This window comes from Podarcis vaucheri (genome assembly GCF_965113315.1).
Source record: "Podarcis vaucheri genome assembly, chromosome: 10".
Classification (NCBI taxonomy): Eukaryota; Metazoa; Chordata; class Lepidosauria; order Squamata; family Lacertidae; genus Podarcis; species Podarcis vaucheri.
In genome coordinates this window covers 73786293-73810160 of record NC_138748.1, presented here as the reverse complement: position 1 = coordinate 73810160, position 23868 = coordinate 73786293, and the positions used below count along the sequence as shown (strand labels likewise).

General features: G+C 51.3%; 1 protein-coding gene across 8 annotated transcripts in view; it reads left to right on the top strand.

Annotated features, from left to right (window-relative positions):
* Positions 1-2208: 2208 nt before the first annotated feature.
* The window catches only part of SHANK3 (SH3 and multiple ankyrin repeat domains 3), a 455788-nt gene continuing 434128 nt past the window's right edge, over positions 2209-23868 (top strand). For 7 of the 8 annotated variants that reach the window (XR_014223665.1, XR_014223666.1, XM_082238699.1 and 4 more), the window contains exon 1: positions 12791-12912. The gene's annotated coding sequence lies outside the window, so the exon portion shown is untranslated. Of the gene's footprint in view, positions 2310-12790; positions 12913-23868 lie in introns of those variants that run through there. The other variant, XM_082238697.1, reaches the window with a different exon arrangement.

Sequence of the window (23868 nt, the reverse complement as noted above, 5' to 3'; positions counted from 1 at the left end):
CGATCCGTTTTTATCTTCAATCCGCTTCCTGCATGATATTTCCTGGGCAATTAAGGTGAGCTCAGAGAGGGGTGGGTTTGATGTGCACTTGGCAAGCAAATTTAAGGGAAGCTTCACAGGGCTCAGGTTGTTGCATTGCAACACACTGTTCCCGGCAAGGCCTCAAGGTAAGGTAGGGGACACTTTGCTAAACCTGAGCTGCCCAGTTTTGACTAGCAGGCTAAGGAGGAGCAGGGTGGAATGGATGCTTATGCAGGGATTCTGGGAATGAGGTGTGACCTCAAGAGGAACCACAGTTGCTAAGGCTGGGCTCTGGCCATCGCCATGAGCCTGCAGCAGAGAAAGTATTGCTATGACCAGAGATCGCAAGAGAAGCACAATGAGGCTGGATGGACTTGGCTCCTTTGCTGTGACCTGTGAGCCAGTGGGGTGGGGAACGAGGGTGTACAGGCAGCAGAAGAGCACGGCTTCCATTTTAAGGAGAAAAGCTGGGTTCCTTTAACTGAAATCGAGGTTTGATTCCCCATACGGGACAGCTGCATATTCCTGCCTTGCAGTGAGACTAGATGATTCTTGGGGTCCCTTCCAACTCTGCAATTCTATGAAAAGCCTTGGGTGTCCACACTGGCTTCTGAGAGATTTTCTGATTTCCTTGTCAGGTTCAGGAGGTTGCTACTTCTTTATATTTTATTTCTTTATAAATTTTCTGTTTTATATAATTTTCTTTTTTTTACCTGTCAAGAGATGGTATATAATGTTTGTATAGACATGAAATTTTTTAAATCAATAAAGAATATTAATTCAGGACGCAAAAAATAAATAAAAATAAAGGCAGGGTGTCTCTGCTGTGCCCTAAAACCCCCTGTGCTTGGCAGGGGGTTGGACTCGATGGCCCTTGTGGTCTCTTCCAACTCTATGATTCTATGATTCTATGAAAACAATCACAACAAATTGCAATTCAAGGAGGAGGAGGAGGAGGAGGAGGAGGTCTGGCGAGGCTTTTCCCGCCAAGCTGGAGGTCTGGGGGCTTTTCAGCTCAGCTGCCTTAGAAGAGGAAGTCACAATCACGGCTCCGGAAAGCTGTCCAGATAGTTTATCCTGCCTGCATCCTGAGACAAGAGGCCCTGACAACAGCCAGATCTTCCTCTCCTTCATCCAGTCTCCAGCACTGGCCCCTCCCCTTTGACTTGCAAATGCCACATGGCCAGGACTGAGCTCTACGTTATCTTGAATCATGCAGTTGGAAGGGACCCTGAGGTTTATCCAGTCCAGCCCCCCCCCCTGCGATGCAGGAATAGGCAGCTGTCCCTTACGGGGATTGGTCCTGCAACCTTGGTCTTATCAGCCCCTTGCTGAGCCATCCAGCCATCCAATAGGACGTACCTGTCCTGGGAATCCCAAACTCAGTTCACCTGGAAGAAGGACCTAGTGCTTGGTTTTGCTGCAGTCCTTCAGGAGCTGGAGCCAAAGGAAAGCTGAAGGTAGTCTAAGGAAGAGCCCTGATGATGCCATTGAGATCCTGTTCCTCCATGGGTGTGTTTCCAAATGGCATTGTGAAGATATGTCTGAAAGGGATCACAGTGCCCGCCAAAGATCCCAGAAGCCAGTGGGGTGGCGGAGCAGGATTCTCAGGGGTTATGGGTGGAGCTTCAGTGTTCTGCCCCGCCCCCTTGAGCAGCAAAACCAGGATAAATTGTACAAAAACATGTACACAACTGCCACTTACTCCCAGTTGTGGAACTGAGCTTTTCCTTGATCATTGTGCCCCATTTGCCTGAGGCGTGGTCAGCAGGTTGACTCTCCAGTCTTCTCCTTCTCCTTCTCCTTCTTCTTCTCCTCCTCCTCCTCCTTCTCCTCCTCCTCCTCCTCCTTCTCCTTCATTGAATTTACCAATATATGCTGCCCTATACCTGGAGGTCTCAGGGCAGTTCACAGAATAGAATAAAACATCAAACCGCAAAATATGTAGTTGAAATAAAAACAACAACCCAATAACCCCCCACCTCCCCCAACCCTCCCACATTTTAAAAGGTCATAGGATCCTCACAACATTTAAAGCAAGGCAGAAGCCAATCGTTGCAGGTAGGCAAATATGGCACAAAACGTGGCTGGAACTGGGAACTGGGAAGAGGGAAGTGGGGTGTGCCTAAGAGTCTGGTGTGGGCCTTTTTTATTTTCATTTCCCTGGCAGGGAGGCAGGCGGACTGGAGGAAGGAAGGAAGGGGGCTGAGCCAGGAGCTGCAGCTCTCATCTCTGAGTCCATCCTGAGTCCAGAGGGAAGCTGGACTCGGAGTGTGAGCCTCTGCAAGGTAAGGGACGGGGCCTTTGCGGGACTTAGAGGTGGTGGCAAGGACTGGGGGACTGGGGGGGTCTTTGTAAGGCTGCTGTAGTGCTGGGCTTGTTGGACCCGGAGCCGTGCAGCTTCCCTTGTTTTCTCTAGGGAAAGATCACTGCAAATGGCAAGCGCCAGATAAAAAATATTGGGGCTGTGCGGCAGGAAGTGAAACTGCCAAGATTGTGATGCTACTGTACAAATCCATGGAGCGAGCATGCTTGGAATACGGTTCTGGTTGTCTCACTTGTTGAAGGATACTGTAGAGATGGGAGACATCTAGAGAAGGTCAGGGAAATTGACCAAGAGGACGGAGCAGCTATTCCCTTGTAAGCAAAGGTTGCAAAATGTAGTAGGCCTTTTAATGCAATGAGGTTTTGAAGCAATGAGGTAGAGGGAACGTTCTTTCACATGTGGTGGACTTGTAAAAGGGGCATGGGTGGCTTCTTCTTCTTCTTCTTCTTCTTCTTCTTCTTCTTCTTCTTCTTCGGTCACTCGTAGCCGAGTAAGATTGTCTTCCATGAACACGGTTTTAACAGTGAGTATGTAAGTAACTATTGAGGCCAGTTCCATAGTGGGGACAGAGGTTCCCGGGCGGGAGTTGATCACGGTGTGGATTTGCCAAGCGTGCCTTCCTCTTAGCACGTTTCTCCCTTGCATTCTGAGTTTGAGTGTCTTCAAAGCCCAGGACACCTTTGGTAAAGGCTGTTCTCCATCTGGAGCGCTCGCAGGCCAGTGTTTCCCAGTTGTCGGTGTTTATATTACATTTTGTTAGATTCGCCTTGAGACAGATCCCCGCAACAGGGTGAGCTCTCGTTGCTGTGTCCCAGCTCCTACCAACTAGCAGTTCAAAAGCATGCCAGTGCAAGTAGATAAATAGGCACTGCTGCGGCAGGAAGAGGACTGTGCTCTCTAGTTTCTGTCACTGTTTTCCATTGCGCCAGAAGCGGTTTAGTCATGCTGGCCACATGACCCGGAAAACTGTGGACAAACACTGTTTCCCTCGGCCTGAAAGTAAGATGAGAGCCGCAACCCCATAGTTGCCTTTGACTGGACTTAACCGTCCAGGGGTCCTTTACTTTTACCTCTTTACCGGACTTGTAAAAGAGTATTGGGAAATAATCCATAATGAACTGGGGGGAAAATGTTTAAAAGTACTTTTCCAAAAAAACCTGAGTTCTTTCTGTTGGGCCAAACCTCTTGACCCTGGGCTTCGAGGTGAGCAATGGAGCAACTGCCTTCCACATATGTGGTGACCCTCAGCAGTTTGCTTCCTGTGGGTTTATGGCAGGGCCGGCCGGTCCATGAGATGGACTGAGGCAGCCGCATCAGGTGGCAGAATCCCATGGGCGGCACCCCCACAAGCACCCTGCCCACCCCGGCTGCTGCTGCCCCCGGAGAAGTTTCTGTTTTGTTGTCGCTCAGTCAGTAGAGCATGAGAATCTTAATCCCAGGTGTCTCGGTCCGGTTCACGGGCAATCAAAGTCCTGGCAGGGGATGTCAGGACCAGGGGCAAGATGGCGGGGTGGGAGCAGGAATGGGAGTCCAGAAGCCAGGAGTCAAGAAGCCAAGGGTCCGAGGGTCAGGAAGCAGGGAGTCAAGAACAGTGGTGTAGCATGGGTTGTCAGCACCCGGGGCAAGGCCAGTAATTTGCGCCCCCTAACCCGTGGATTTGCGCCCCCTAACCCTAACCCCCAGATGTTGCGCCCGGTGCGGGCAGCCCCCCCTGCACCCCCCACGCTACGCCACTGGTCAAGAAGCCAAGGATCAAGAAGCAAGGAGTCAAATCCAGCAAGGCAGGAAGTGTGTTGCTGTGGCAAAGAGCCAAAGGGAAATGCTGACCTTATATCCCTTCCCAGCTCTTGCCACCAGGTGCTGTGAGTTACCAATCGGCCTCACCTGTGCGGCCGCGCATTGCCTCTTCAGAACAAACTTAGGAAGGCCCCTTGGTCACAGGACCTGGCTCCTACACGCACACCTGACACCAGGCTTGTGGGTTTGAGCCCGACGTTGGATGGCATATTTCTGCATTGCAGGGGGTTCCCTAGATGACTCCTGGTGACCGCCTTCCAACTCTACAGTTCTGCGAGGACACTTGATTTGTTTTTGATGCACCCAGCTTAAAGACGCATCTTTGCTTTTGGTCTTAACAATGACAGAAGAAGGTAATTGAATGACATTTATCTTCTGCGTTGGTGCAACAAGAAGGTGGGATGAAATCAATGTTAAAAGTGGCCTCCTCCCTCCTAATTAGAGTTCGCTTTTATTACTTAACCTGAAAATTACTTTTCCCTTCCTTCAACAGCTGCCAAAAGACAGGTGCAATGAGCTTTGGATAACAGGCAACTATTTTTTAAGATTATTGAGTTAACTGGCTAAAAGGCAGATGATTAACTCTGCCTTGCTCAGTTGATGCCCTCTGGGTGTTGCCATACTACAGCTTCCGCCTCCCTTGACCATGGGTTGTGCCAGCTGGGGCCGGGTTACAATCCAACACCATCTGGGAGGGCACCAGGTTGGGAAAGCTGGTTTGCTCATCTGTTGGTTCACTGCCCTTGTACCAACAAGAGCTTCACGCAAATTCCTTGCTGTGCATCCTTAGGTCTGTGGAGACTCCATTTCCAGAACCGTGGCTGGGTTCAGCGCAAGGTCTGTACTCTTTGCATGCAGCATTTAAGTCCAATTGAAGTGAAGCCAAACAGCAAGGGGCTTGGGTATTCTGGAGGGAGACTCAGCAAATATTGTTCTCAAAGAGCCAAGTAAAATAACACGCGCTGGAAATGACTTTTGTTGTCGCACTCCTTGCCAGAAGCAGCCGTAACCTTTTCACGTGGTGTTTGCTGGGGCCCAGATCTCCTCCTATGAATTACTTCTGTGCTCCCAAAGGCTTTTCGCGGCTGACCGAGGTTCTCGGTTTACTCTGTGTGGGAGAAAGTGTGTGTGTGTGTGTGTGTGTGTGTGTGTGTGTGTGTGTGTGAGAGAGAGAGAGAGAGAGAGAGAGAGAGAGAGAGATTGCAGGATACGTTTTTGGTCCTTATTCTCTGTACGTTGTGTCAATTTGCTGGTCGACGCAACTGCCTAAGGAACACAAAACAATGGTGTGCAGATCCAGAAGGGTTGACCCTTGTCAAGAGACTTTTGGAGGCTGGTCGATTGGGCTTCCTTGTAGATTGTTTAGGCGTCATATCAGTGCCACCCAGATAGTTCAGTTGGTTAGAGAGTGGTGCTGCAGGTTCGTTTCCCCGTACGGGACAGCTGCATATTCCTGCCTTGCAGCGAGACTAGATGATTCTTGGGGTCCCTTCCAACTCTGCAATTCTATGAAAAGCCTTGGGTGTCCACGCTGGCTTCTGAGAGATTTTCTGATTTCCTTGTCAGGTTCGGGAGGGTTTTAATGATGCCAGGCCCCTAGCTTTCAAAGGGGATTCAAAAATTAAAATAAAATTAAAAAGGATTGGAAAGCTTGCTGTTGAACAGTGTTTAGCTGTGCAAACTGCATGGCAACTCCATGCCTCTGAGGCCAGTCTGCTCTGCTCGTGGGCTCCCTAAGTTTGTTCTGGAGAGGCAAGGTGTGGCCGCACAGGTGAGGTTGATTGGTAAGTCACAGCACCTGGTAGCAAGAGCCGGGAAGGGATATAAGGTCAGCATTTCCCTTTGGCTCTTGGCCACAGCAACATGCTTCCTGCCTTGCTGCATTTGGCTTTTTGACTCCTTGCCTCCTGATCCTCGGACCCTTGGCTTCTTGACTCCCGGCTCTCTGACCCTTGACTTTTGACTCCTGGCTTCCTGAATCTTGTTCCTGCTCTTATCCTTCCATCTTGCCCCCGGTCCCACCATCCTCTGCCAGGACTTCAACTGCCTGTAAACTGGACCGTGACAGTTTGCTGTGGCCAACCTACATCCCGGCCAGGGAGCAAGATGGACGGAGCCCAGCCTATAGATCTCACCACTGTGCTGCAGAACCTCCACGCGCAGGTAGCTATGCTCCAGGGGGAGGTTCAAGCACTTTGAGCGGCCCCTGCTGTGGCCCCAGTCCAACATGCTCCCCCCGTCCCATTGCCGGAGAGGTTCATGGGGGAGAGTGGGGCCCTTTGAGGCTTTGTAAGCCAGTGTCGGCTGATGTTTGCCACTTGTGCAGCAGACCTTCCCACCCCACAGAGCCGGGAGTGCCTTATGGTCAGCCTACTCGTGGGCCCGGCACTTTCTTGGGTCACTCCATACCTTGAGGCCGACGACCCTCTGCTGGAGAATTTGGACATCTTCATTGCTGCCCTGGAGGGCGTGTTCAGGGAGCCGAACCACGCCTAGATGACCCTGCAGAACCTCGGGCAGGGGGCTCGCCCGGTTACCGAGTACAGTGGTACCTCGGGTTACATACACTTCAGGTGACAAACGCTTCAGGTTACAGACTCTGCTAACAGAAATAGTGCTTCAGGTTTTAAGAACTTTGCTTCAGGATGAGAACAGAAATCGTGTTCTGGCAGCGCGGCAGCAGCAGGAGGCCCCATTAGCTAAAGTGGTGCTTCAGGTTAAGAACAGTTTCAGGTTAAGAACGGACCTCCAGAACAAATTAAGTACTTAGAATCATAGACTTGGAAGAGACCACAAGGGCCATCGAGTCCAACCCCCTGCCAAGCAGGAAACACCATCAGAGCACTCCTGACATATGGATGTCAAGCCTCTGCTTAAAGACCTCCAAAGAAGGAGACTCCACCACACTCCTTGGCAGCAAATTCCACTGTCAAACAGCTCTTACTGTCAGGAAGTTCTTCCTAATGTTTAGGTGGAATCTTCTTTCTTGTACCACTGTACACCGCAGAGTTTCGTCAGTGGGTTGCAGACACCCTGTGGAATGAAGCTGCCTGTCGGTTCCACTTCTACCAGGAACTTCATCCCCACATTAAGGATGAACTGGCACAGGTGACCCCCCCCCCCCAGCAGCCCTGACAGACTTTATCATGTTGTGTATTAACAATGACACGCACCTGTCTGAGAGAGATTCCGAGCACCGATCAAGGGAGTTCCTGGAGTCCAGCGCTGCAGTGGGGCTGGAAGAGGAGTTCATGCAAGTAGGTGCAGCCTGCTTCTCCCGTTCCCCCTTTGAACAGGTCTCACTGTCCGGCAATCTGTCTGCTCAGCAGTCAAGCATCTGCCCCAATCAGAATCCCATGGCCAGGACCCAAGCCCAAGAGTAGTGTCCAGCAGCTGGCATTCAGAAGCCCTGCTTCCTCCGACTGTGGAGGCAGAACAAATCCATCAAGGTTAGTAGCCATTGATAGCCTTGCCCTCCATGAATTTGTCTAATCCTCTTTTAAAGCACTCTTCGAATGCCTGAAGGGCTCTCTCGCATAGAATGGGGAAAATATTTCTTCTCTGCAAATCAAGAGGGTAGGGCTAAATTTAATGGGTCTGAGTTACAGGGAGGTTGATCTCGGTTTAGCAACAGGAGAACTGTCTTAGGGCTCATCCGGACGTCCTGTTGTGCCACGCTCCTAGGCACAGGTCAGCACTTTAAAGCACCCTGTCTGAGTGCCTTAAATTTTTGCCTGCAAAAACCTGCTTTTTACTGCAAATGGCAGTCTGCGGGGAACCTAAGAGCATTTAATCCAAGGCATCAGTGAGCTGGAGGGATGAGCGGATGGGCTCTCTCCATTGTTGGAGGTCTTCAAGCCTCTGTTGGAGATGCTCTGGACTTCCTACATGGAGCAGGAGCCTGGACAAGGGGGCCTTCTGAAGACCCCCTCCCCCTGAGGCAGACCCCCCAGGGAGGCAGTTGTACCCCAAGGAGGAGGAGCTCAAGTAACCATTTCTAATGGAAATCTAACAAGACGTTCTCCAAAGGCAAAAACAGGATGAGTAGTTTAGCAGGGCCAGAGGCCAGGAAACTAGTGATATATCCCCGGTAAATTGGGATGGTTAAGCATAATGCTCTTAAGGTACAGCCATCCAAATGGATCATTTTGCTCATTTAATTTGCAAGCTCTGTTAGCTTGGGAAAGAGCAGCACCCTGGAGACTTCTGTGCTGTTTCAGAAGGCGATGCCCCCTTGAACACAGGCAGCAGGTTGATGTTGTGAGAGCTCTGGGGATTTGCATGCTGTGATCATCAAGATCCCTGGAGCTGATGGGAGTTGTAGTCCAAAATCGGGAGGCAAGGCTGCATTCGGAGGTGATGATTGTCTTGGTTTAAGTCACTTCTGCATTGCAGGGGGTTGGATGACCTCGGGGTTCCCTTCCAGCTCTACAGTTCTATGATTCCTTCAGGCCTGTTAAATTCATGTACAGCTTCCACTTTTAAAAAATGATGTTTTCCCCAGGGGAAAGCTGCAGGGCAAGTCTGAATGAGCCCTAAAACAATCTCAGCAACCTCTGACCACATCAGGGCTCTTCCTCCAGCCTCCCTTTCTTAGCCATTATCTGTGATGGCCTGGGACTTGGGCTCAGACTCGGACCCAGAGGAGTCAGTCTGCAATGGATCCTTTGCCTCAGGCATCATCTGAACCAAGTCTGAAGAGTCCCAGTCTGCACAGGTTCCCCTGCACCAAGCCCCAGCTGGGCCGAGTCAGGGGCCTGAGCCTGCCCTGGCTCCAGATGCGGGGATGACCTCTTTGCCTTCAGCTGGGCCATCACTTACAGCTGCTCCACTACCAGTTGGGTGAGGGGAGGCTGAGGCGGCCTCTGGGTCTAGTAAGCCACCAACATCTCCCGAGCTGCAGAGACTGAGGTCTGAGAGAAGGAGAGACCTGAGTACTCGCAGGAGGAGTGCTCGCCTTCGGGCGAGACAGGGAGGTGAGTCATCGGGGGATCAGGACCGGCCATTACCCCGACAAAGATAAAAGGCTGCTGCATCCCACCCCAGGTTGTGGGAGCAACATTGCTGTTTGCCAGAATCTCCCTGAGATCCTGTGCCTGAGCTTGCCTGGTTTCCTGCCTTGGCCCTGTCAGACTGACTCCTCGTGGAAACCTTGGATTCAGGACCAGACCTGGACCATGTTGCTCGGGTTACCCCCGGGGACAGCACATTATCTCAGAGAGAAACTTGCCTGACTAGTGCAACAATGGAATCATAGAGTTGCAGAGTTGGGAACCCAAGAGTCATCTAGTCCAACCCCTTCCATACAGAAATCTCAGCCAAAGCATCCCTGACAGATGCCCTCCCAAGCTCTGCTTAGAATGAATCCTGCATTTGATGTTAAGCCTTGCTGGATCCAGGACCCCAGGAAATAGAACGGACTTGGTCATCATGTAGACTAGCCCCACAAACCCACAACAATGGGCTCGTACACACTTCCATTTGACCTGTAATTTCTTGGCAATGGGATCAAGAGGTTTTCTTTCATCCTGGCTGCTTTCCCTGGGGGAGCCCTCTGCAGAAAACCCAATGGACATTTGTTCTGATTCAGCAGTAATTTGCGGGTTTCCCCTGGAAAAGTGGTGTGTGGGGGAGAACCTCCCTGATCCCTGCCTGGAAATTTGGAGACAAATGGAAGTGTCCATGAGCCCAAAAGGCAAGAACAGTTGTTTCATCCCAGGGTTGCTTTTGGCTTAGCCATGATGAATTGGTCATTTATGGACCTAATAAGGATCTAAAGCATGGGTAGGCAACCTAAGGCCAGGGGCCGGATGCGGTCCATTCATCTTCTCAATCTGGCCCATGGATGGTCTGGAAACCATCCTGTTTTTACATGAGTAGAATGTGTCCTTTTATTTAAAATGCACCTCTGGGTTATTTGTGGGGCCTGCCTGGTCTTTTTACATGGGTAGAATGTGTCCTTTTATTTGTGGGTTATTGTGGGGCATAGGAATTTGTTCGCCCCCCCAAAAAAAATATAGTCCCCCCCCAGGTGTGAGGGACAGTGGACCAACCCCCTGCTGAAGGTTTGCTGACCCCTGATCTAAAGCTGTCTGCACATAACAAATAGGAGCCCACAAAACACTGTTGCTGTATGTGGGTTTTATTTTATTTGTTTTTTTATCTTCTATTTTGGAAATGTACATCCAAGGGTTTTTTTTTCTTTAAATTTGTCTGGGGGCCCCCAAGAGAGTGGGGTCCTAAGGTATAGCTTGCTTAGCTTATACGTAAATCCGGCACTGGGACAGACCGTGACAGGATCTTGCCCAAGCCCCCATCTTCCCCAGACCTGGAGCCGTCTTTGCAACCAGCCGTTGCTCATGGGCAGGAAGGCTTTGGGTGGGGGAATGGCGTCCCTGACTCTGATTCAGCTTCCGGAGGGTCTCCGCTCTCCCTTTCCTTTTCTCGGAAAGTTTCGATGTCGCAGAGTGCTTGAAATAGGCTCCAGGGAGTGCCTGGGAAGTCCCGGTGCTCCGCTGAGCCAGGCAGCCTTTGGATAAACGGGTCTTTGCGTGTGTGTCTCTTCCATGGAAAACCCCACATACTCTCTGGCACCCCCAAATGCCCTTCTTTCCTCTTTTGCCTCCTTTCGCCACCTGCTAGCTTTCACAGTGGTGGCTGTGGGAAGGCTGAGACCACCCTGAAACTGCATTTGAAGGCTTAGCATTCATAGAACCATAGAATTGTAGAGCTGGGAGGGACCCAGGGGTCATTTAGTTCACACACCCCTCCCTGAAATGCAGGAATCCCAACAAAAGCATAAAGGCAAGCTGGTCTTTGGACAGCGATATTTTAGCATGAGCAGAGTGCCTCACTTATGGTTACCAGATTTTTTCCAATGAATCCGGGGACACTTTTTGAAGCTGAGAAGCAACAGGGAGTCAGTAGTGGGGATGGTGAGGCAACAGACCCTGGGCCCAAGCACACATGCATATTGTATAAAGGTGCAAAGCCCTTCTTTCGCACCCTGTGAAACATAAATGCGCAGAGTTTTTGAAAACTGGGCAACGGCCGCCTGCCCGCAACTCCCAAGCCTCCCCCATCAGTCTAAACAAAGGGGGAAGGGGACAGGAGATCTGTGCCACCGGACGTCCCCAGTAAAGTGAACAAGACACATCATATGGGTGAGGAAAAATGGTGGGTGCCACAGCAGCGAGCAGCTCCTGAAGCCAGCCAGAGCCAACTGTGCTCCCAGGCTGGCTCCGGGCTGCTGAGGCTGCCACTGCCATGTTTCCCAGAGACAGATTTGCAAATCTGGGGACATTCCAGGGACATATTTGCAAATCCGGGGACTGTCTCTGGGAACTGGGGACGTCTGGTAACCCTAGCCTCACCGCCAGTCACGCTGCAAAAGGTGGACTTGCCTCGTAAGGTGACAGGCCACCATCTATGATGCCTGAGTCCTGAGTGTCTCCTTCTCTGCAGAAGGTCACAGACTAAACCCTATCCGGTGAAAAGGATCAAGAAGCAGGAAACCCTGCACTGCAGGGGGTTGGACTAGATGACCGCTGGGGGACCCATCCCAACTTTCCAGTTCTGTGATCCTGTGAAACCCTTCTTCCCGACACTCCTGGGAAGCCACGGCCAGTCAGCACAGACCTTGTTGTGTTGGGTCAGCTTCCCCCAAATCTGATGCCCACCAGATGTTTTGGAGTACAGCTCCCTTGAGTCCCGCTAGACGGAGTGTTTCTCAACCTGTGGGTCCCCAGATGTTGTTGGACTACAACTCCCATCATCCCTGACCACTGGTCATGCTGGCTAGGAATGATGTAGCCCAACAACATTTGGGGACCCACAGGTTGAGAAGCACTGCACTAAAAACTAGAACACTTGCAGGGCACCTGGCATGTCAGACTCTGATGCTCTGACTCGTTTTCTGCAGCTGCTGCTGACACTCAGGCAAGCCCGGCATTATCCAGGGGCTGGAGATCCGCCTCACCCAACTGGCAACCTTCAGATGTTATGAATAGTTAACCTGTGGAACTCCCTCCCACAGGAGGCAGAGACGGCCAGCCACTTGGATGGCTTTAAAAGAGGGTTGGACCAATTCATGGAGGAGGAGGAGGAGGGGGCTGTCAAGGGCTCTTAGCCAGGATGCCTATACTGGACAAGGTGGGCCACGGGCCTGATCCAGAAGATTCTTCCACGGAGCATGCACAAAGTGCCCATCCCTTCCGATTCCAACAGCAACCATCAGTTCCTTCCAGGCCAGACTCTGTAAGTTCCTGGTGAGCCTGAGACCAGCAGCAATCTCCTGCAAGAGGCAGGAGGGACAGGGACGAATATTTCAGCAATGCCCCCTCCCCTAAGGCCTGGTCTCTCTTCACCCAGGGATCCATCCCTCCCTCTTTGCCTGCCTGCCTTCTGGCTTGGCCCTGCTTGGCGAGGCTTCCAACAGCCAGCTCTGAACTTTTCCTGCTTCTCTCTCTCTCCCCCCATCACACATACCCCCGTTGCCATGACAACACTTTAAACTAACACTCTGTTCCCCAGGCTGCCGAGGGGGCTGAGTTCGCAGCAGAAAATTTATCTTTCTGGTTTCTTTCCTCTCCAGACACTCTCTCCCCCTCCCTCTCTCTCTTTCTCTCTCTCCCCCCAACTCCATCCGCCCCCTTGTCCCCTCCCTCCTTCCCTTACTCTCCAGCAAGCGAGGGAGCCAGCAAGCGCTGCTATGGTTGATCAGGTCCTGACAGCCCACCCCAGAACTGCCAGTGGTCTCTCCTCCAAAGGTAAGGGTCCCTCCGGGCAGGAGGACTCCAAACGGCCCCTTGGCACACTGCGGGGGCACCTGCCAAACTCTGGGCAAAGAGGCGGAAGCGACATGTGTGGGCACTGGAGAAGCAGAGGGCGGAATGGGGCCAACTCACTCACCGCCAGAAGAAAGTGAGTGGCGTGCGATGGGGAGGAAGGCAAGGTGGGCATGGAAGAGTCAGAAGACCCCAGGTAAGCATGTGAACTGCTGAGAGTGGACACAGAGTGTTCTGCACCGGGATGGCAGTTGCAGCAGGGCAGGCAGGGGGAAGAGTGTGCCAGGGAGAGGGTGCCTGGCACAGGATGCCCAGGGGGACATGCATGGGGTTAGCAGGAGTGTGCAAAAAGTAGGAAGTACTTTTGCGTTAGTGTGCCAGCTGGAAGTGCACTGGAGAAAGTGGCAAGGTGAGAGTGAGGGAGACGTGCGCTAGGATGACTCAAGTGTTGTGGCTGCGCAACGAGGGTTGTGCCAACATATGGGCGCAGGGGGTCAGCTCCGTGCCCTAGTGAGAGAATCGGCATGTGGGTGGCAAGGGCTTGTGGGAGGCTGTGCGCCTGTGTGAGTTGCAGTATCAATGTGCGATCGCACACTGGCACACCCTCTCTGTGCCCAGTGGACCCGCGTCTAAGTACTTCTTCCTCTGCGATCCCTTGTAGCCGAGCAAGATTGTCTTCCGTAAACATGATTTTAACAATGAGTCCATAAGTGACTGTGGAGGCCAATTCTGGATCCATATATCCTTCCACAGTGGGGACATTGGTTTCTGGGCGGGAGAGAAGCCTAAGGAAGATAAAATTATCCTCCTGGGGGATTTTAATGCATGAGTTGGGTGAGATTTTGTCTCGGTACAGGGGAGTGTTGGAAGAGTCCTAGAGGTGGGGACTAATGCCCCCCTCTCTCTGGGTCCACATCTGTATGAAAGACTGGCAGGTGTGGGTCACAGGCCTATAGAACAGCAGGTGTGACTTGCACTGTACAGAGAACCTCTCTTGCCCCTGCTGACCTTGGTCTTAGGGCTGTCTAGGGCACGAAGGAAGGACTCAGAATACCTGTGGCATGCTGGGAAATGTAGTCCACCACATCTGGCACTGTTGCGCTCCTCCTTGTGGCAAGAGAAATTCTCGGGGAAAGGGCGAAACACCGGTGGGAGGCAGGTTGAAGCAGACGGCAGCTGGAGGCCGCTTTGCCTCTCCTCTGGAAAATGCCCTTGTCGGACGTGACCAGCCACCTTGAGCCCTGCTGGCAGGCTGGCACTCATCAGGGCTGATGTGGGAAGTTTTAGGAGAGCTTTGTGGGGTTTGGGGTTGGGCTGGGCTCAGCTGGAAGGCAGGCAGGCAGGCAGAATTGCACAAGGACTGAACAATGGTTCTCCTAGGAATGTGTGCTCTGTTCACCTTGCACGGTGTGGTGCTTTAATTTTGGCAGGTGTGGCTTGTTTTCGTTCCAGCGTCGCCCCTTAGTTAGGTGGAGGATGCCCAGATCCTGACCTGCAAATGAAGTAGACAAATCTAACGTTTGCCACCACCATTATTATCACATTTACACCCCACTTTTCCTTCAAGGAGCTGAAGGTGGGGAGCGTAGTTCTTCCCCTCTCCATTTTGTCTTCACAACAACCTTGGGAGGGAGGTGAGGCAAAGAAAGTGCAACTGGCCCCATGGTCACCCATGACTCTGTTAGGGTTTCAAGCCCAACCTGCCAGCACCCCACATTCCGGCTGCTATAATAAAAGAATAATAAAATTTTATTTATACCCCGCCCTCCCCAGCCAAAGCCGGGCTCAGAGCGGCTAACAACAATAAAAGTAACACAGCATTCTAAAATCAATTCATTTTAAAATCAATTCAAAATCAAATAATACCATCCTGGCAAAATACAAATGGGCTGCTCAGCCAGTTTCAGGAAGGGCCTTAGCTGGTTTGCTTTTAAGGTTACAGATAGGTAGCCGTGTTGGTCTGCCATAGTCAAAATAAAAAAATTCCTTCCAGTAGCACCTTAAAGACCAACTAAGTTAGTTCTTGGTATGAGCTTTCGTGTGCATGCACACTTCTTCAGATACACTGAAGAAGTGTATCTGAAGTGTGTATCTGAAGAAGTGTGCATGCACACGAAAGCTCATATCAAGAACTAAGTTGGTCTTTAAGGTGCTACTGGAAGGAATTTTTTTATTTTGCTTTTAAGGGTCATGGTTTAGGAGTACGATAAGCATGCAGTCAAAAGGTCACTTTCTTGTTGCTCCAATAGCAGGTTCTTCCTTCTTTACTGGAAATGCCCCTTCCTGGAATGGGAAACACAGGAAAAACAGCCTCGCATTGCGTGCAGGGCCCGTATGAGAGGAATAGCATGGGGGGGGGAGCGTTCTGTGATAGCAGCTTGCACTTGGAGGGGTTGCAGTGGGGGCAGGGAGCTGCTGGTATGCCGGCCAATCTTGGTCACCAGGAAGTCCTATTTCACCCATGAAGCTATTTTCTCCAAACCATGCCCACCCAGCCCTCAGCTAACCATTGCAGCCTCCGACAGAGTTCTGGGATGGAGGGAGAGTCGAGCAGAGATGCTCACTGCTCATCCTGCACCCATGTCTGCTTGTAGCCTGCTGACACGTCATGTGGGAAGCACTCAAAGGTCTGTATGCCCCTTGCTACAGTCTGGCATTCTTAGGGTTCGTCCTCACTGTTGCATGCCTAGAAAGCATGGGTCCAAGTGGTTTTCCTTTTTGCCCCACTACTTTCCCTGGGGAAAGCACACTCTCTAGCCCTGAATCAGAGAAAACATCACTCTGTGGAAGACCCAGGACAAGTGGAAGTCTGGATGAGCCCCAAGTGTGGGGAAAGTAGTTTGAATGAGTTTCCTTGGTGGTGACCTCAGATGCAAAGTGTGCTCTTCAGTCACTTTCACCACCCTTTGGAGTGTGTCTGCCTTTACTCCCCCCAGTGATTCATCCAGGTCTACATAGCCACACAACACAAATGAGGTTGCATCCAAAAAGATCACAGCACCTTTGCTGACTTCTTTGGTGATCCCTCATAGCTGAGGAAGATTGTCTTCCACAAACACGGTCTTAACAGTGAGTCTGTAAGTGACTGTGGAGGCCAGCTCCGGATCCAAACGTCCTTCCAAAGTGGGGACATTGGTTTCCGGTCGGGAGTTGATCACAGTGTGGATTTGCCCAGTGTGCCTTCCTCTTAGCACATTCCTCCCCTTGTGTCCTGAGTTTGAGTATCTTCAAAGTCCATGACACCTTGGGTAAAGGCTGTTCTCCAACTGCAGCGCTCGCAGGCCTGTGTTTCCCAGTTGTCTGTACTTAAATAATACTAATACTAATACTAATACTAATACTAATACTGACACTAATAATACTAATAATTTATTATTTATACACCGCCCATCTGGCTGGGTTTCCCCTGCCACTCTGGGCAGCTTCCAACAAAATATTAAAATACAATAGTCCATCAAATATTAAAAGCTTCCCTAAACAGGGCTGCCTTCAGATGTCTTCTAAAAGTCTATACTAATTTTTTTGTTTGCCTTGAGACAGTCTTTAAACCTCTTTTGTTGACCACCAGCTTTACGCTTTCCATTTTTAAGGAATAGAGTAGTTGCTTGGAAAGACGCTAATCAGGTATCCACACAACATGACCGGTCCAGCGAAGTTGACGTTGAAGAATCATTGCTTCAGCACTGGTGATCTTTGCTTCTTCCAGTACGCTGGCATTACTTCGCCTGTCCTCCCAAGTGATGTGTAAGATTTTTTGGAGACACCATTGATGGAATCTTTTGAGGAGTTGGAGATGGCGTTTATAAGTGGTCCACATTTCACTAGCATACAGTAAGGTTAGTAGTACAATAGCTTTGTAAACAAGCCCTACAGGCCCTTTTGCAAGGGATGGACCAGTGGCTACGTCAATCTTTGTGCAATTGTGGGCAAATGGAGAGGGGCAATGATTTTCCATCTGGATCTGCTTGAGAGATTTCTGGTGGGTTCTGCTCAGTCACTGTAGGGCAGAGGCCCCTCTGTTGAGACTGTACCGTTCACAGAGCTCTGCTTAAAAAAAGACCCTTTCCTGGTGGACCCATCCCTGAACTGGCCCACACACTGCCGACACTTGTTCCTATGTGATCATGGCCATGATCCAAATGCATTCTGGATTCTGCCCCCGCGCTCAGAAACCCTGTTCCTCTTGCGGGCAGCTCAAGAGGTCTCACTCTGTCCATGGGTTGTGGTCAGAGAGAAAACAACTGGTAGGTGGACGAACTTAACCAAAACCCACTTCTGACTGCGGTTGTATGAAGTGGCGTGGCCTGAGGTGGCTCATGCCAGGGTCACGCTGCCCCCTTCCTGGAGTGCCTCTGCTATGTCACCAACCGCATTCTGAAGATTCCCAGTTGCATAGTTGCAACGATGCAGGAGAGGCGTACACAGGCGCTGCCCGTCACTTCTGAAAGCACCCCCTGGACTTGCCCCGTAATCTTAGCCTGCTTCTCTGGTCGCCACGGGAGACACTGTTATCGGAGAAGGAAGGTTCGCGGGGAGGCTCGGGGAGGTCATTAAAGATTGAAAACGTCGCTGTTGTTCATTCCCCCCCCCCCTGAGTTCGCCACCGACGGGTTTGCGGTGGCCGTGCAAAGCGCTTGGGGCAGATGCGAGACTGGTAAGAGGCTAGCAGCCCCGTGGGTTGCTGAGTGTGTGACTTTCCACCCATATCCTCTTCCTGCCTCCTGCCCCACCTGTAATTGTAGCCCTTGCTCACGCCCAGCGTCTTCCGCTTGGTGCCCACAGCCCCCCACCTGGGGGAGAGTTTCCTTTGCAAGCTGCCTGGCAAAGGGGACTCTCTGTTCAGTCCTGTTTCCCACCCCCTCCTCGGTCTTCTCTTTCTCTGCTCGTTCCCATCCTGGGGGCGGCTTTCCATAAAAAGCCCAGCAGTGTGCCGCGTGGCTGTTCCAAAGGCACAGCTGAATAAAGGGAACAGAAATGTTCTGCCCCCTCCCCTGTAAAAGGTAGCAAGCTGCATGGAAATGCCGGTGGGGGCGACCTTCCCTTGTAGCGTCGTCTAGAAGCAAAATTAACTCTTTGGACATGAGTAGGGATGCAGGGAAACACAGAGAAAAAATATTTTAAGGCAAAAGGGGTGGGAGGGGAGAAACATCATTTTTTTCTCTGGAGGGAAAACACCGCCTGCGCCCAGTCTTAAAAAATATGGCAATATTGTCAGCATTTACTCGACTATCAGTTTCTGTTGTTTGAGTGAAATTGTAGGGCACTCTTGGGAGAAGCAGTTTGTCTAGACCCATCCCAGTCTGGGCTCAGGTCTGGTCCGTTCTACCCGGACACTGAGGTCCAGCTCCAAGGGCCTTCTGGCGGTTCCCTCACTGCGAGAAGCCAAGTTACAGGGAACCGGGCAGAGGGCCTTCTCAGTAGTGGCGCCCGCCCTGTAGAACGCCCTCCCACCAGATGTCAAAGAGAACAACAACTACCACGCTTTTAGAAGACATCTGAAGGCAGCCCTGTTTCGGGAAGCTTTTAATGTTTGATGTATTATAGTATTTTAATATTCTTTTGGAAGCCGCCCAGAGTGGCTGGGGATACCCAGCCAGATGGGCGGGGTATAAATAATAAATTATTATTATTATTATTATTATTATTATTATTATTATTATTAGGGATGGAATCAACTTTGGCTGCCCTGTCAGAAGACCTGTAATGGGGGAGAGACAGGAGAAAATGTAACCCAGCTGGTCCCCCTTGAGGCCTTTGCCGCCATTGGTGCTCTAGCAACCCTCTGGAGCAGATTTGCAGCTTGGGGAGTTCTGAGCGCAGCTTTGCCATGGTTTCCACCCTGCAAGGCTGCTGCCAGGCTGGCTTAGGATGACAGCGGCCCAATCCCTTGGCTTCTGGGTTGCGGGCTGCCACAGGTTGCATTCTGTCCCTGGCGCTGTGTGGCATCTATATGATGCCATTGAGAGCAGTCAAGGCATCTGGAAGAAGGGTGGTGGTGGTCACCAATATGCTGCAGATACCCAGTTTTATTTCTCTACCAAATGTGAGGCTGTGCAGGTCTTGGGCTGATGCTGGGATGCAGGGTCTGAATCTGGATCCTGACAAGATGGAGGCGCTGGGCGTGGATGTGCTCAGGTCTGGGAATTGGGGAGGTTGCCTCCTCTAGATGGGGCTGCCCTGCCTCTGAAGGACCTGGTGCACAGTCTGAGGGTGCTTCTGGAGCCATGAAACTGAAGGGCCTCTGTGGCAGATCTGTGGCAGATCCAGCTGGTTTGCTAGCTCTGTTTCTAGACAAGGAGAGCCAACCTGTGGTCCTGAATGGGGTAACTGTGCCCCTGAAGGACCAGGTGCGCAGCCTGGGAGTCATTCTGGATTCACAGCTGTCTATGGAGGTGCAGGTCAATTCTGTGTCCAGGGCAGCTGTCTGCCAGCTCCATCTGGTACGCAGGATGAGACCCTATCTGCCCATGGACTGTCTCGCCAGAGTGGTGCATGCTTTGGTTATCTCCTGCTTGGACTACTACAATGCACTCTACGTGGGGCTGCCTTTGAAGGTGACCCAGAAACTACAACTAATCCAGAATGAGGCAGCCGGACTGGTGACTGGGAGCAGCTGCCAAGACCATATAACACTGGTCCTGAAAGACCTACATTGGCTCCCAGTACTGAGCATACTGAGCACAATTCAAAGTGTTGCTGCTGACCTTTCAAGCCCTAAATGGCCTTGGCCCAGTATACCTGAAGGAGCGTCTCCATCCCCATCGTTCTGCCTGGACACTGAGGTCCAGCATCGAGGGCCTTCTGGCTGTTCCCTCACTGCGAGAAGCTAAGTTACAGGGAACCAGGCAGAGGGCCTTCTTGGTAGTGGCACCCTGCCTGTGGAACATCCTCCCGTCAGATGTTAAGGAAATAAACAACTACCTGACCTTTAGAAGACATCTGAAGGCAGCCCTGTTGTAGGGTTGTTATTAATGATTGATGTCTTATTGCATTTTTAATATTCTGATGGGAGCTGCCCATAGTGGCTGGAGAAACCAAGCCAGATGGGTGGGGTATAAATAAGAAGTAGTAGTAGAAGTAGTAGTAGTAGTAGTAATAATAATAATTAATAATAATAATAATACTGGGCTACTGTAATGTACTCTCTGTGGGACTGCCCTTGAAGATGGCTTGAAAGCTGCACCTAGGGCAGGATACATGGGTCAGGCTTGTCTCCGGGGCGCCCTACCAAGAACATAGGACACCAATTTCGAAAGGACCGAACACTCACTGCTTGCTTGCTACCAGGTACTTGCATGGACTTACAAAAGGCCTACGGAATCTGCTCAGGTTTGGGGTTGGCAGCCCTGGAGCAGGGAAAGACTGGAGGGAGAGAGAAAATGCATCCTTTATCCCTTCCTTATTCTGGGTCTGAAGAGCATCACATGCCCCCTGTTCCAGAGTCTTCCTTTTGCAGGGCAAAGATGCCTCGTTTTGTGCCAGGTCCAGCTTGTGCTACTGAGTTCATTGGCAGAGTGCGCAATGAGTGTGGCACTTTGCGGAAGACGAGGCCCTGCTGCCCCGGGAGGCTGGCAATCAGATTGTTCAATATGTTGCTGTTGTTGTTTAGTCATTTAGTCGTGTCCGACTCTTCGTGACCCCCTGGACCAGAGCACGCCAGGCCCTCCTGTCTTCCACTGCCTCCCGCAGTTTGGTCAGACTCATGTTTGTAGGTTCGAAGACACTGTCCCACCATCTCGTCCTCTGTCGTCCCCTTCTGCTTGTGCCCTCCATCCTTCCCAACATCAGGGTCTTTCCCAGGGAGTCTTCTCTTCTCATGAGGTGGCCAAAGTATTGGAGCCTCAGCTTCACGATTTGTCCTTCCAGTGAGCACTCAGGGCTGATTTCCTTCAGAATGGAGAGGTTTGATCTTCTTGCAGTCATTGTTCAATATAGGGGGAATTAAAGAGGGAGGCGGAAAGAGGTGGAAAGGGCTGGTGTGCATTCTGAGCTTCGCGTGTCTCAGGCAGGGATGAGATGGGGTTTTGCTGGAGGCTTTGTAGAAAAGGTGGACATTGTGGAAACCCAGAGAGAGAGAGAGAGAGAGAGAGAGAGAGAGAGAGAGAGCGCACAGCGTGTCTGAGCTGGCAAGACCCTGCCCTCGAGGCGCCAGCCATGGGTGGCTCCCCTCCTCCGGAAGAACGGCTGTTCTCATTCCATTGAAGTGGCGGCTGCAGCTTCCTGCCTGGGATCCTCCACCTTTTTTTAGATGCTCTGGGGGCCTTGAAGAATGTCAGGAAAAGCTGCTGCCAAGCCAGTGCTGGACCCAGGCTGCATTGTTTAAGGGAGTCCAGAAGCTGTATCCAGCCAGGCTGAGCTACGGCCCAAGGGGTTAGGAGGCTTGTTGTTGAAATTCTACCTTCTCCGCCCTGCAAATTAGCCTCCTCGACCCAGGACTGGTCCAAGAGGGCACTGGGTTCATGGGCAATCTTCTCCTTGTGCACTGGCCTGATCTGAGGATTATAGGTCAGCATCCTTCGGGGCAGGGATGGGACGGATTCGGGGGCGGAAAATGCATCTTAAAGACTGGGGGGGGGAGGCAGCCTCTCATCTCCCCCAACGGCATTTATTGGTTTCAGGGAAATGCAACCAGCAATCAAAGAGGATCTTTGCTTTGCATCTTCTGGGGAGCGGTGAGAGGGCTTTTTTCCTTCCTCTTCTGAAACCTGGTGAAAAACTGTCTTCTCGTTGTGCCCTCCATCCCACCCACCGCAAGCGACACATGCACCTATCTCGGTTACAGGCAGATGCAACCAGCGAAACCACAATGTTTACATTTCAGGGGTTGCATTTGCTCAGATAATCTAATTCTTTGCTAAAAGTGGGAGCTTTGTTATGGAGGAGTTTGGCATTATTAACGGTTTTGGGCTGAGAAATAGGCATATAAGCTCTTCTTTATTATTCCGTTATGTTTGTCACTTGTGTAAATTAGACAGCTCCTGCTTAGCTTGCTGAAAAAAGCAACTAATTAAGAAACTTGGCTAAACCTGAATTGACAGGTAGTTCAGGCCGAGAGTCTTGCAAAATCTGTAAACCGGGACAGAATTATGTTGGCGCATCGTGAGGGAGCCAAGGGCAGAGCGGAGATCTCTCTCTCTCTCTCACCGCTTTCTCTTTCCCTCTGTGTAACAATTGCTTTCTCTTACGTGAGCATTTGTTCTCCGACGTGATGCATTTCAGTTTGAATTTACTCCGTGGCTGGCTGAGTGTCATACATTAAAGGGAGGAGGAGGAGAAGGAGGTGGAAAGGAAGTGGAGCTTAAGGGAAGAGTGGTTTTGGTGCCTCTGTGGAGGCCGCAGGTCTGTGAGAGACAGAGAAGCAGGACTGTTCTCCTTTCAAGGTCTGGATATCACCCATAATGGAAGTGCCCATCAGCATTAAACAGCCTGGCATCAGATGCCAGGGTAGGACTGGGGTTTAGTTGGTGTCCTGGGCCCGGGGGTAACCCATGAAACGCAGTCCAGGACCGGTCCAGAATCCGAAAGTTCCGCTGGGAGTCAGTCCCACAGGGCCAAGGCAGGACACGAGGCACGAGGCAAGGACAGGTACAGGATCTCAGGCAGGATCTAGCATACAGCAATGTTGCTCCTGCAACCTGGGGCAACAGCCTTGGTTAAGAACAGTAGACTCATAATCTGGGGAACTGGATTCGCATCTCTGCTCCTCCACATGCAGCTGCTGGGTGACCTTGGGCTACTCACACTTCTCTGAAGTCTCTCAACCTCACTCACCTCACAGAGTGTTTGTTGTGGGGGAGGAAGGGAAAGGAGATTGTGAGCCACTTTGAGACTCCTGAAGGGGAGTGATAAAGTGGGATATCAAATCCAAACTCTTCTTCTTTTATCTTTGTTGGGGTAACGGCTGGTCCTGATCCGCCGGCGACTCACCTCCCTGTCTTGCCAGAAGGCGAGCACTCCTCCTGCGAGTACTCAGGTCTCTCCTTCTCTCAGACCTTAGTCTCTGCAGCTTGGAAGACGTCGGTGGGTTACTAGACCCAGAGGCCGCCTCAGCCTCCCCTGACCCAACTGGTAGTGGAGCAGCTGTAAGTGATGGCCCAGCTGAAGGCAACGAGGTCATCCCCACATCTGGAGCCAGGGCAGGCTCAGGCCCCTGACTTGGGCCAGCTGGTGCTTGTTCCAGGGGAACCTGTGCAGAGTGGGACTCTTCAGGATCAGGCCCCAGACTTGGTTCAGATGATGCCTGAGACAAATGATCCGGTGCAGACTGAGTCTCCTCTGGTTCTGAGTCTGAGCCCGAGTCCCAGGCCATCACAGTTGGAGCCAGAGCCCACCAGGGGTTCTGTAAGCTCAGACCTGCAACTCGTTTCCATGTCAAGGCTCTGCCCAGGTACATGGAGGGTTAATTATGAACGATGGCAGTGCTTCTGACCATGTGCCAATGGCTGTTCCCTCTTCAGGATAGCCAGGGCCCACCCACAGGTCACAGGGATTAGCCAGCAGGGCTTTCAGATTGGAATTCCAGGCAGCTTCCAGCCCTGGCAAGATTCTTTTGCAGAAATCAACCCTTCTTGGGAACTCTAGACATAGCCTTACAAGCATAGTCTCAGTCCTTCTCATGAAGGTTGCTCCGCCAGGCACCAAAGAACAAAATATTGAATAAAACCCATTCATCCTTTCTTCTCCTGGAGCTTCCACAAGAAACCATCGATGATTCCAATAGTAACTTCCGCAAAACATTTTCATAGGGAGACCCTGCCCATCCTGATTTTTATTTTTAAATCATTCGGGTTTCCCAGAGTTATTGGCAGATGCTGAACAATTTAATTAAAGCATATATAGACTGCAACTCAAAGAATCTCGGCAAATCTTGGCAAAGGATACTCATTTAGGATGTGGTAGGAAGTCGCGATTTGGACATGCATCACTGTCAAACCATTC